This window comes from Amblyomma maculatum, chromosome 9, assembly GCF_055883805.1.
Source record: "Amblyomma maculatum isolate TAMU_Amacu chromosome 9, ASM5588380v1, whole genome shotgun sequence".
Classification (NCBI taxonomy): Eukaryota; Metazoa; Arthropoda; class Arachnida; order Ixodida; family Ixodidae; genus Amblyomma; species Amblyomma maculatum.
The window spans coordinates 99915419-99926092 of record NC_139352.1 but is presented as its reverse complement, the minus strand read 5'-3'; the positions used below and the strand labels follow the sequence as shown (position 1 = coordinate 99926092).

Below are 10674 nucleotides of genomic sequence, written 5' to 3'. Positions count from 1 at the left end.
ATCTTGCCTGCCTTATTCCTTTAACGAACGCTGTCTGGGCACGAATCGCGGTTGATGCTATTTCCCACTCGCGTTGGCTGGGTGTGATCTGTGATTAGGCTGAGGCTTCTGCGATCAGCTTCTCTGGCTAGATCCTTGCCTTTCGGAGTTTCTCTGACATAGCCCCAGCTTTTATGCCAGGCATTAAAGTTCCCAAGGATGAGAAGACCCCTCTTGCCTGCTGCTTGTTCTGCCTTGCCCAGCAGGTAGCTGAAGCTAGCGTTCTTTTGGCTGGGCGGGCTGTATACGTTCAGCAGGAAGATGCTTTCTTGGCTTCTCTTTTGGGTAATGACTTCGATAAGAAAGTGGTCAATGTACGTTCCATCGATGTCGTGTCTGATTGCGGTGATAGTTTTGGCAACCAGCATGGCGACCTTGCTTTCCCCCTGCCCCTCATATGCTGAGTAACCCGGGAGAGTGGGTGAGCAGCCGGTTTCCTGTAGGGCGATTATGTCCGGTGGTACTGTACAATTTGTGACATGTTGTTTAAGAAGACCCCGCTTTTTGCTGATCCCGCGGCAGTTCCATTGCCATATTTCAACGGTTTCCAACTTGACCGAGCTCTTACGGTGCCTCGCCATGCTCGGTCAATGGCCTATTATAGGGTTTGCCTCTGGATTTCATGCTCGTGAATTGTACTAGGCGTTCTCTATCTCTTTGCGCCTCTGCTTGGATGTTAGAAATGAGATTACTAAAATTAGCTAGTGAGTTGTTCATGGCTGCCATGGCAGTTGCGAATTCTTGCCGCCCTATGGTGGCTGGCTGAGTTTCATCTGTTCGCGCGTTCGTGTCGGTTTGCCCTGTTCTCTGGGCTTTGAGCTCTTCTATTAGGTCGTTAAGTTTCTGTCTCAGTTCAGCATTTTCCGCCCTGAGTGTCTGAATGGTTTGTCTTAGTTCTTGCACTTCGTTAAGTTGTCCACTAGTGTTTTTACTGAGTTGTGCCTGCGCGTTCGTGTTCTTTGGAACAGTGGGAGAAGTAGAGAAAAGCTGCGCTGCCCAGCTCAACTTACTCTGTTCCTCCTTTTTTATCTTCTTCTGCTGCTGCCCCTTTTTTGTTTCTGGTGGCTCCCTGGTCATTGATCTCGAGCGCGACGCCGACCTGGACCTGGATGGCGAAGTAGCATCTGAGCTGAACCAGCGTTTCCGAGCCCGGCCGCGTCCGCCCGTGCCGCCATCGCCCTTTGCTGCGCTGTCGGTTTCCTCTTTCGTTCTGGTCCGTGGACTCCTCGGTTTTCTTAGGCGTTGTTTGCACTCCTTTACCCCTGTGGGATGCGCTTCCTTGCACAGCGCACACCTGGGCTCACACGAATGACCGTCCTCGATGACTGGTTCACCGCAGTTCGAGCACACAACGGCGTCAGGTGTCGGGCATACGTCCGCCCTATGCCCAGGCTTGAAGCATATATAGAAGACTTGGCGCGATGATCGGTAGAGGTAGCAACGCGTCTCACCGCCGTAGTAATAAACGTAGCGGGGAACGATCTTCCCTTCGAATGTTATGACGGCGATTTGAGATTTTCCAAGCATTCGTGCATAAAGGATTTTCACTCCTTGGGTGCGTACCCTAAGATGGGACAGCAATTCGGTAGGTGTTGTACCGACATCCAGTCCGTGGATCACTCCTTTGCATGAATTGTCCGGCGCGGCAACGTAAGCCGTCACAGCGTAGTCTTTTGCACCGAAGCGTAGTCTCGAAATGTTCTGTACAACTTTGGCAGTCTCCTTGCTTGGCGTGCTGATTATGGCGATGTTAGATCCGTCGTGCAGCCGTATAAGTAGGCTGCCTTCGTTGCAGATGTCTGGGTGTCCACATGCTTTAGTTATAGCCCGGGCCATCTGATGCGTGCTCAGCTGGCTGATGTCGAGCCCATTCTTTGGTCTAATAATGATTTTGAAGTCTGCTTTCGGCAGTGGAGGTAGTTTGCCTTTGCGAATAAGATTTTCCTTTTGTTTGGGCTGGCTCTGTGGTGGTTTGCCTGCCGCTTCGGTCCCGATCTCCGGAACGGCAGTCAGCCTCGATTTGTGGTATTTTGCGACGAACCATCCTCCGCTGTCGAGTGTCTTCTGTGAGTCGTTGGTAGCGTTCTCTTCGTGTTTTGTCTCTTGAGTCGGTGTCGTGGCTCCGGTCGATGCCGCTGCGTTGTCAGCAGCCATCCTTGGAGGCTCCCGCGTGAGCTTGAGCAGCGTTTCGTCGGGCCGATGGCCCGAAGCTGCTAGGCTTAGCGCGGCGTTCTCCGTTTCGGATCTGCGAACGGCCAGAAGATGGTGAAATCTGGACTTACAGATGAAAATCTGTTATCAGCGGATTCAGCTTGATTAGTGGAAGCCGATGGAGTATCCCACTTTCTGTAGCGTTGATGTTTTCCGGGTAAAATACGGCGTCGAAGCAGGAGGTCATGTGGAGCGCGTCCGCTCCATCTGGCCCCCTAGCGGTGTCCTCCGGCTTTCCATGGTTACACTTGGCTAAACTTTTCTTTCCTTGGTTACACGTGCTTTTACACGGTTTAAACTTGGAATGCGCAATGTTTTTCCATCGCATAAAACTAGGTAATAGCATGACTCGTTCATCTCTAATCTAACTGTGTTACCGACACGCACAACGAACATGTCGTCCCCCGGCCAACGATACTCGATTGCCACTGCGCGAATATGTACGCACAGCAAAAGCTCTTAGAACACCTACGTGCACGCCGTGCAACCGCAGCCGACAGCGCGAGCTGGACCCCCGTCTCTCCTCTGTCGTGACGTCAGCGTATCACGTGGTGTGACGTCACCATACCACGTGGTCCGCACGGCGTGCAACCGCAGCCGACGGCGCGAGCCGGTCCCCTGCAAGGAGATATATAGTTTTTTATATATCCTCCTTGGTCCCCCGTCTCTCCTCTGTCGTGACGTCAGCGTATCACGTGGTGTGACGTCACCATACCACGTGGTCCGCACGGCGTGCAACCGCAGCCGACGGCGCGAGCTGCACCCCCGTCTCTCCTCTGTCGTGACGTCAGCGTATGACGTGGTGTGACGTAGCATTCCATTCTTTGCACGGCGTGTAACGGCGTGTAACGGTCACGAAGGGCTGTGGTTTACCTCTAGCAATATGCTTCGCATAAAAGTACTTGCGCCCCTTGCAACCGATGGCGGCTGCGTTTCGGCGGAGGGGAATAGAAAAGGCATCCGTCCGCTGCGCGATTACGGTGCACGTTAAACAGTCCCAGGTGGTCGAAATTACCCAGCAGCCCTCCACTGCGACACGTTATTTTTAAACATCCCCAGATGGTCGAAAATACTACGCAGCCTTCGAGTACGGCATCTCTTTCTCTCTTTCCACTTTCACTCCCATCTTTATGCCTTCCCTTACGGCACCCACAGAACAAGTGTGATAGATACTACACCTTTTCTTTCCTGTGAACCAATTTAAGACGGATTGGTTGGTTGGGTGCACAACTTTAATTTCCATCAGAAATGGGCGTCCTCTTTCCCGCCACGAATGCCAATTGACGTTAGATGGGAGCGAGCATATAAGAGAAGAATTATCTCGAGGTAGAAAACGGTTTGCTAACCTCGATACTTTTTTAGCTTTACATGGCTTTCACGTGACTTCGTGCTCAGCGGCGCACGCTGCGACGGCCATGCTGGTGAAGCTGGTGCTGTCAGTTGTCAACAGTGCCGAGTCGGAAACGCAGCATGGTAGGTGAGCCGCGCGCGCGTTTCCTTGTGCGTTCTGCTTTGGGGTAAATGCCGCCGGTTATCAGCAAGCAACCTTTAAACGCTACCTACCATTCAGAGCTTACGGTGTCAGAGCGCGTATGGTACTCGGAAAAAGTGTGACTTTGCGACGACATCAACCGATGTTGACTTGTTCCCGGAGATTTCGCACGGTGACACCGTCAACTACCTTGTTTTTTCTGCGAACGTTTTGACTCTAGAATAAATGAAGGCCTTTAAGTCGACCGAAGCACAATTATTTTACTAGCGGTTCGTAAAGAGCCTGTCAGCAAAACAGCTCCAAGATGACAAGGTGGTTCTTCTTGGAGAGGTAAGCAGCAAGACTTTTTTTAGAGAGAGAGTGGTCGAGAGAAAGAAAAGTAAGGTTTACTCAGTCCAAACGTGACCGAGTGTAAAGTAAAAAAGAATGTTTATAACCTGTGAAGTTAGAAAATCGTTTCTTCACACATGTACAGTACCTCGACAATGTGAGATGACACCACTTGTCATTATTTTTTACTCGTACACATTGTTCAGTTTGCAAACCTACCAAGTTATTGCATGAAAAATAAACGGTCGTCCGGTAAAAAACATATCGCTCGCCTAAGATTTGCCGACCAACAAATTCTTATCTGTCGCGTCGCGCGATGTTTGTGTGCTTCCCTAACTAATCAAGCTCGTAGCTGTTGCCGGTTAAGTAGCGCGATAAGATCTGCAGCGACCGTACGCCCGTGCAGAAATGAATCCAACATTAATATGTTCCTTGCCACATTTCTGTTTCAGGTGAATCACTTACAAAGGTTGCGAGACCAGCATCTACAGGTGTGGATCATTTGTAAAGAAAGTGGGGTGGTGCTCGCAGCTCATTGCACCTGTATGGCAGGAACGGGAGAGGCATGTTTCCATATTGGGGCCTGCCTCAATGCAGTTGCAACAGGTGTAAGAATGAAAAGCCCCACTAGCTGCACCTCAAAAAGCAACATCTGGCTTCCTGCATAGGTGCAAAGGTGCAGTTCAAGAGGCTCAAAGATATCGACTTCCCTTCATCTAGGATGAGAAAGCGAAAGCTGGACAATTTGGTCAACAACAGCAGTTTAACCGAGACAGAAGCGAAGAAACGGATGGATATTCTACCGCCAACCTAAGAACTTAGAGACCTCTACAGCGCTTTCAAAAGCACCAGTGTTGCACCCGCAATATTTGCAGTGCTGCCACAATATTGTGAGAGATTCCAGGAGCCGGTCGAAACACAGCCTTCTCACTTCAGAAAGTTGTACCATGAGGATAATTTGGCTGATAGTCTTGCAGTGCTTCTAGAAAAGGCCAACAACTTTATGTCCACAATCTCAATTCGAGAGGAAACAGTGACGAGAGTTGAGGGTGCAACAAGAGGCCAGAGCAACTCGGAAGATTGGTTTCTTTACCGGGCTGGCAGAGTGACAACTTCAGGGATGAAAAGTTTGTGCCACACAAGTGTTAACAGCCCGAGCTTGTCACTGTTAGCATCATTATGCTACCCTGAAAAACATTGTTTGAATGTTCCTGCCATCATGTGGAGTTTGGGCCATGAGCGAGATGCTTTCTATGCTTATGTAGCTAAAGAAGCTACCAATTATCAGGCCTTCCAGTGCCGAAGGTCTGGGTTGCACCTGAGCACTACACTAACACGATGCTGTGCCCGGCAGTACTTAAACATTTTGACTCCCAATTCACTGGCCAGTGCCAGTACTGTGGGGAGGTGGCGGACACCTACCACATGGTATGGGCCTGCCAACGAACCCATCCCTTTCCCCCATCCCTAACCCTTGCCAGGAGGACAGGGAGGCGACCATGCTCGGCTGCTGCGACCTACAGGCCCAAAGGACCTTAACGCGGCGTGCGCAGGCGGCGGCAACTAGGGTCTCCACCCAGTATTGTAAGGCCGAGGTCCTTAAGGCTCCGCGTAAAACCTCCAAATATACAATAAACGTTTTCACCACCACCACCTACATACCCCTTTGTAGGCGCGTCACCAGATGTCATTGTCTCATGCAGCTGCTGTGGAAAAGGTGTCGTGAAATTCAAGTGCCCGTTTTTGCTGAAAGATGCCAAGGAGATCTCTTACCAACAAATCATGTTTGAGTGATCCCAATGGAAAACTTAAACTTCACGAAGGTCACGCTTATTACTATCAAATCCAGACCCAGATTACTGTGTGCCAGTTCTAATTGTGCGACTTTGTGGTGTGGGGGCCGAAAGTATTACACATAGAAAGAATAATACGTGACGACCTGTTTTGTACCAACGTGTTTGCTCGAGCAAGGCAATTTTTTGAGAAGGTAATTTTACCCGAGCTGTTCAGCCGCTATTATACCAGGCAATAAAGCACTCTTAAAGACAAGCCATCTGGCGGGATACAATACGTTTTTTGCCGTGGACCATATACAGGCAAAATGATTGAGACAAAAACAGTGCGTAATGCCAGTACAAGTGGTTGCACTTTTCGTGTGTTGGACGCAAGCGCAAGCCAAGATCAAAAAAGTGGTTTTGTCCTCAGTGTAAAGAAAACAAGAGTGATTAGTCTTTTCTCTCTCCTTTTTTATTACAGTTCAGGTTTTCTCTTTGTCTCCAAAGCTGTGCCTGTCAATGCAATGGATTTGACCAATGTGAAGAAATTTGCTGCAAAGACTATGAAACGTTTGTTATGTTCGGAATAACCAGCACTTGCAATCTCAATAAAGCATTTTTTTGCAATCCCTCTGTGTCATTGTGCTTTCTATGCAAAGTTCAGCTGGCAAACAGAATACAAAAATGTGTTCAAGCTGAGTTGTAAAACCATTTTATCTGCGTCCATCTACAACCATCACAAAGTTATAAAAATACATGGTGGTGTACATTATGAGCATTGACAAGGACAGGAAAACAATTATACCATCTAAGTTGCTGTAAAAAATAATGAAAGATCATCACAGGCAGAATGACAAACGGTCTTCAAATGCACTCACTGCCCTTAAAACTCAATATTCAGTCACACCGGTGCTTGGAGACGTCATACACAATATAACAGTAGCAGCTCAAGGATGGAACATAAAATTCTGCTGGGACCCTAGCCACGTCAGAATTAAAGGTAACAAGAGAACAGATGTGTGTTGTAAAATGAAGCGAGTTGATGTCATCTCTGCATAGGACACAACCATCTAACACAACTTCATACTAACAAAACAGGACAAGCTTTTCATGATGCATGTGGAGATGAGCTAATCACAAACCACATTTTAATATTATGCTCACAACTTGAAGCACGAAGAAAAAACATATTACGCTCTTTTATTGTGAACACATTCCCTTTCACCCATCATTACGTTTAAGTGAAAATGTGCTTTCTGATATGTCCTGTATTTTGGGGTTTCTAAAAGAAGCAAATCTCTTATCCAAGACATAAATTTGAACAACTACAGTTCATAAACACAAAACAGAGATGTAACCTAGGGTCTGGTGCATGATAGCCCTACTTGTTTTTTGGCCATGAAACACGAGTAAGACAAATTCATATTTGCATATGTTTACAATCACTGCAGGCCACAGTATGGCACACCTGAAAAAGATCAAAAAGAAGGCGTAATGTCAATTTTGCCACATTTTGTTTACTGCCGCTCTAACAGAAACATTTCACCTTTGCCATGACGAGATTGTACACATTTAGATCATGAAAATTTGAGCAGGAACTGACAAAAACACTGACACAAAATTGAGGAGCAACCACACAGATGCCATACATATCTGCGATAGCATTGAATCTAATAAGGGAGCAATTACTAACTGACATCTGCCCAAGCGCAGCAACACGGCTACAAAGGAAATTTCACCTGCTGACCGTCCTGGTTAACTCAGTTGGTAGAGTGACTGCTTCGGAAAGACGGTGGTCCGTGTTTTTTTTTCTATTTGAAACAATAACTTTACTATAGAATATGCACTGATTTTGGACCCATAGCCAAGGGCTAGTGTCGGGTCCATACTCAATACAATACAATGCAACATAACTGCAGCACAGGAAGACACACACATTCCATTCATGAAATAAACGTCAGAAATTCGCAACACATTAAGAGAAAACAAGGAAAGCGAACACAATACACTTAAAAAAACGCGATTCACACCATAACTTCCCATGTTCATCAGGAACGTTTTCATAGTTTCCAAAAACTTTTTTCTCATTTTAATATCATTAGGAATGTCATTCCAAATCAAAGCTCCATTGAACACGATTAGACGTTGTCCATGGCTATTGCGACACACTGGTAAATTGAAGTGTTTACCACTAGCTGCTCCTGTCTCTCTTTTCTGACGTTCAAATATGCTATCAGGAAGTGGTTCATTAAATTGTATGCTTTTGTGGAGTATCATCACTACCTGGATGTCAATGAATAATTACTCCCTTACTGGAGGCGACAAGCAAGGCGCCCGTGTGCTGTGCGATGTCGGTGCACGTTAAAGAACCCCAGGTGGTCAATATTTCTGGAGTTCTCTACTACGGTCTCTCATAGCCTGAGTAGCTTTGGGACGTTAAACCCCACAAACCAATCCAATTGCTCCCTTGTTACAAATCTACTCCACCTTGGACGTTTGCCATAAATATTCTACCAGCATTGCCTCTATTTCAAAAATTGCAGCACGCTTAGTATTTAAATTCGCCCTGTAAGGTGAAATAATTGGTGAAAAGGAAGAAAAGTTGCTCAAAGCCAAAACTTCCATTATCATTACCCAGCCGAAGGAGGAACTTGGTATGTCGCTTTTAGCGATGCAACTATTGAAGGGCATAGATTAGAAATGGCGCAGCAAACAGTGACTATTTTTTCGAGAGGTGTGAGATTGTCTCCAGGTCTACAAACAACGTAATCGATGAGCAGCGTGGCTTTCAGAATCACATCATTATTTCTGATCAGCCCGATAACTCTTTCAACATAGATTCTGACATTTGCTGGTTTCCGAATGGTCAGAACATCTGCTGCTGATAGTTGCTTTTTTCCTTTTGTAAAAGCTGGAACATGAAGTTGAGCACAGTAGAAGCCGACGCTTTCAGCAACATTGAACCCTCGGTCCGCAAGCACTTTGTCTCCTGGAAGTAGGTTGTCTAAAGACCACTGTGCTCAGTTATGTTCTGGTCCCTACAGCGCCCTCCCCATCCTTCAGATATGAAGTTGACAATACCCTGTAGAGCAATGCCAATTAAGTACTTTGCTGTATTACTTCCTTTATATTGAGACCATATCTCACTCCTGGGTATACGAACGAAGATGGTCTCTCAATCTTTATCTCGAAGCAGTCAATTATTACCGCAACATTTTCAACAAAAGAATCATAAAATGATTGTGGCATTGTGCGCTTCAAACTGCTTCGTTGTGGCCACACAGTTTGAGGCTTAAGACGCCTGTAGGTAGCATGGAGCCATTTGTCAAAGATGCGCGAGACTGTGGCATCTGAAATACTAAACCTGAAAGCAAGGTCACTGATGTGCAAGTTTAGCTTCAGCTTCATCATATAAATCATGAACTCTTGAAATTTTGCCAAGCTGTCGTTTGCACTGTGATAGACAAACCCCTCTATGATACTGAACAGTGCATAAAGAATGGTGAAGTTGGCCAACCCAGTGTAGAAGACAACCTTTTTGTCGTTGCATTTGAGGAAATCTTCTGTCAAATCCAGCAGCTTGTTCTCATTCTGTGCTGCGTAAAGTCGCTCATTGAGTGCTAAACACTGCTCCTCCAAGGCTTCAATATCGGTCATTGTTACGTCTGTCTGGACTGCAATCCCTGTAACAAAATAAATGTTGCGTGCATCATGTGCAGAAAAAAAAAGCAAAACAAAACCTTGGAACATCGTAGCAGGGCACTAGGGAGCTGCAAGAAAAGCAGCAGGGTGACGTCTGGGGTGGCTCACTGAACGAAAAATAAAAACACATTTGCCCCTGGTGGCGATGGTAGAAACATTTATTCCCACATGTACACGTCGTAGATACGAGGCATATGTAGAGATGAGAGACAGCGCGATGGCAGCCTTTTCTGCCTCTGTGGTGGAATTGATTATCGAGCTGGACGTAAGCAGCTTTGCTTGATTGTCGGCTACAGCCAGGAACATAAGGGAGACTGACGTATAGTCTGCTGCGTCCACGTACACCATCGTTTGGTCCTCCCTATACTGTCTGTGAAGGGCGTGAGCCCTGACTATTTTGCGGCTCTCGTTTTGCACAGGGTGCATGTATTTGGGATGGCGGTATGTTGAGGTTAGATCGAAGGTTAGGAGAAAGGGGGACACCGTCGATAGGGTATGCAATTGGGCTTATGCTTATCTTAGATAACAGAGTGCGGGGAGGGTGGGAGTGAAAGCGGTAAGAGATAAAGGGATGCCGTAGTGGAGGTATCTGGAGTAATTGCAACAACTTGGGGATATTTATTACGCAGTCACAACACACAGCACACGGACTCCTCTTCGTTTCGCACCCCCGCCGGGGTGGCGCAGTGGTTAAGGCGCTCGACTACTGTTCCCATGGGCGCGGAATCGAATCCCGGCCTCGGCGGCCGCTTTTCAGTGGAGGAGAAAAGCAAGGCGCCCGTGTGCTGTGCGATGTCAGTGCACTTTAAAGAATCTCTGCTGATCGAAATTTCCAGAGTCTTCCACTCTCGTAGCCTGAGTTGCTTAAGGACGTTAAACACCACAAACCAAACCAAACCAATCCTCTTTGTTTCGCCTCCATCGCAACAGCCGCCGACGGTCGGGATCCAACCCGAGTACTCCTGCACTGTAATTGGACGGCTTAACCACTGCACCACCGCGTCGGGACAGAGGAGAAAGTAGTCGCAACGTATTCGTCTGCATAATTCAAGAAAATACCATTTGAAACCAGCCCCGCCACGGTGGTGCAGTTGTAAGACGAGCGACTACTCCGCCGCAGTACAA

The 10674-nt window shown here is 47.2% G+C and overlaps 2 pseudogenes; one reads left to right on the top strand and one right to left on the bottom strand.

Annotated features, from left to right (window-relative positions):
* The first annotated feature begins 3665 nt into the window (after nucleotides 1–3665).
* LOC146180032 (uncharacterized) lies at nucleotides 3666–5221 on the top strand (annotated as a pseudogene).
* Nucleotides 5222–8477: 3256 nt separating this feature from the next.
* LOC146180031 (uncharacterized) lies at nucleotides 8478–9504 on the bottom strand (annotated as a pseudogene).
* Between the last annotated feature and the right edge of the window lie 1170 nt (nucleotides 9505–10674).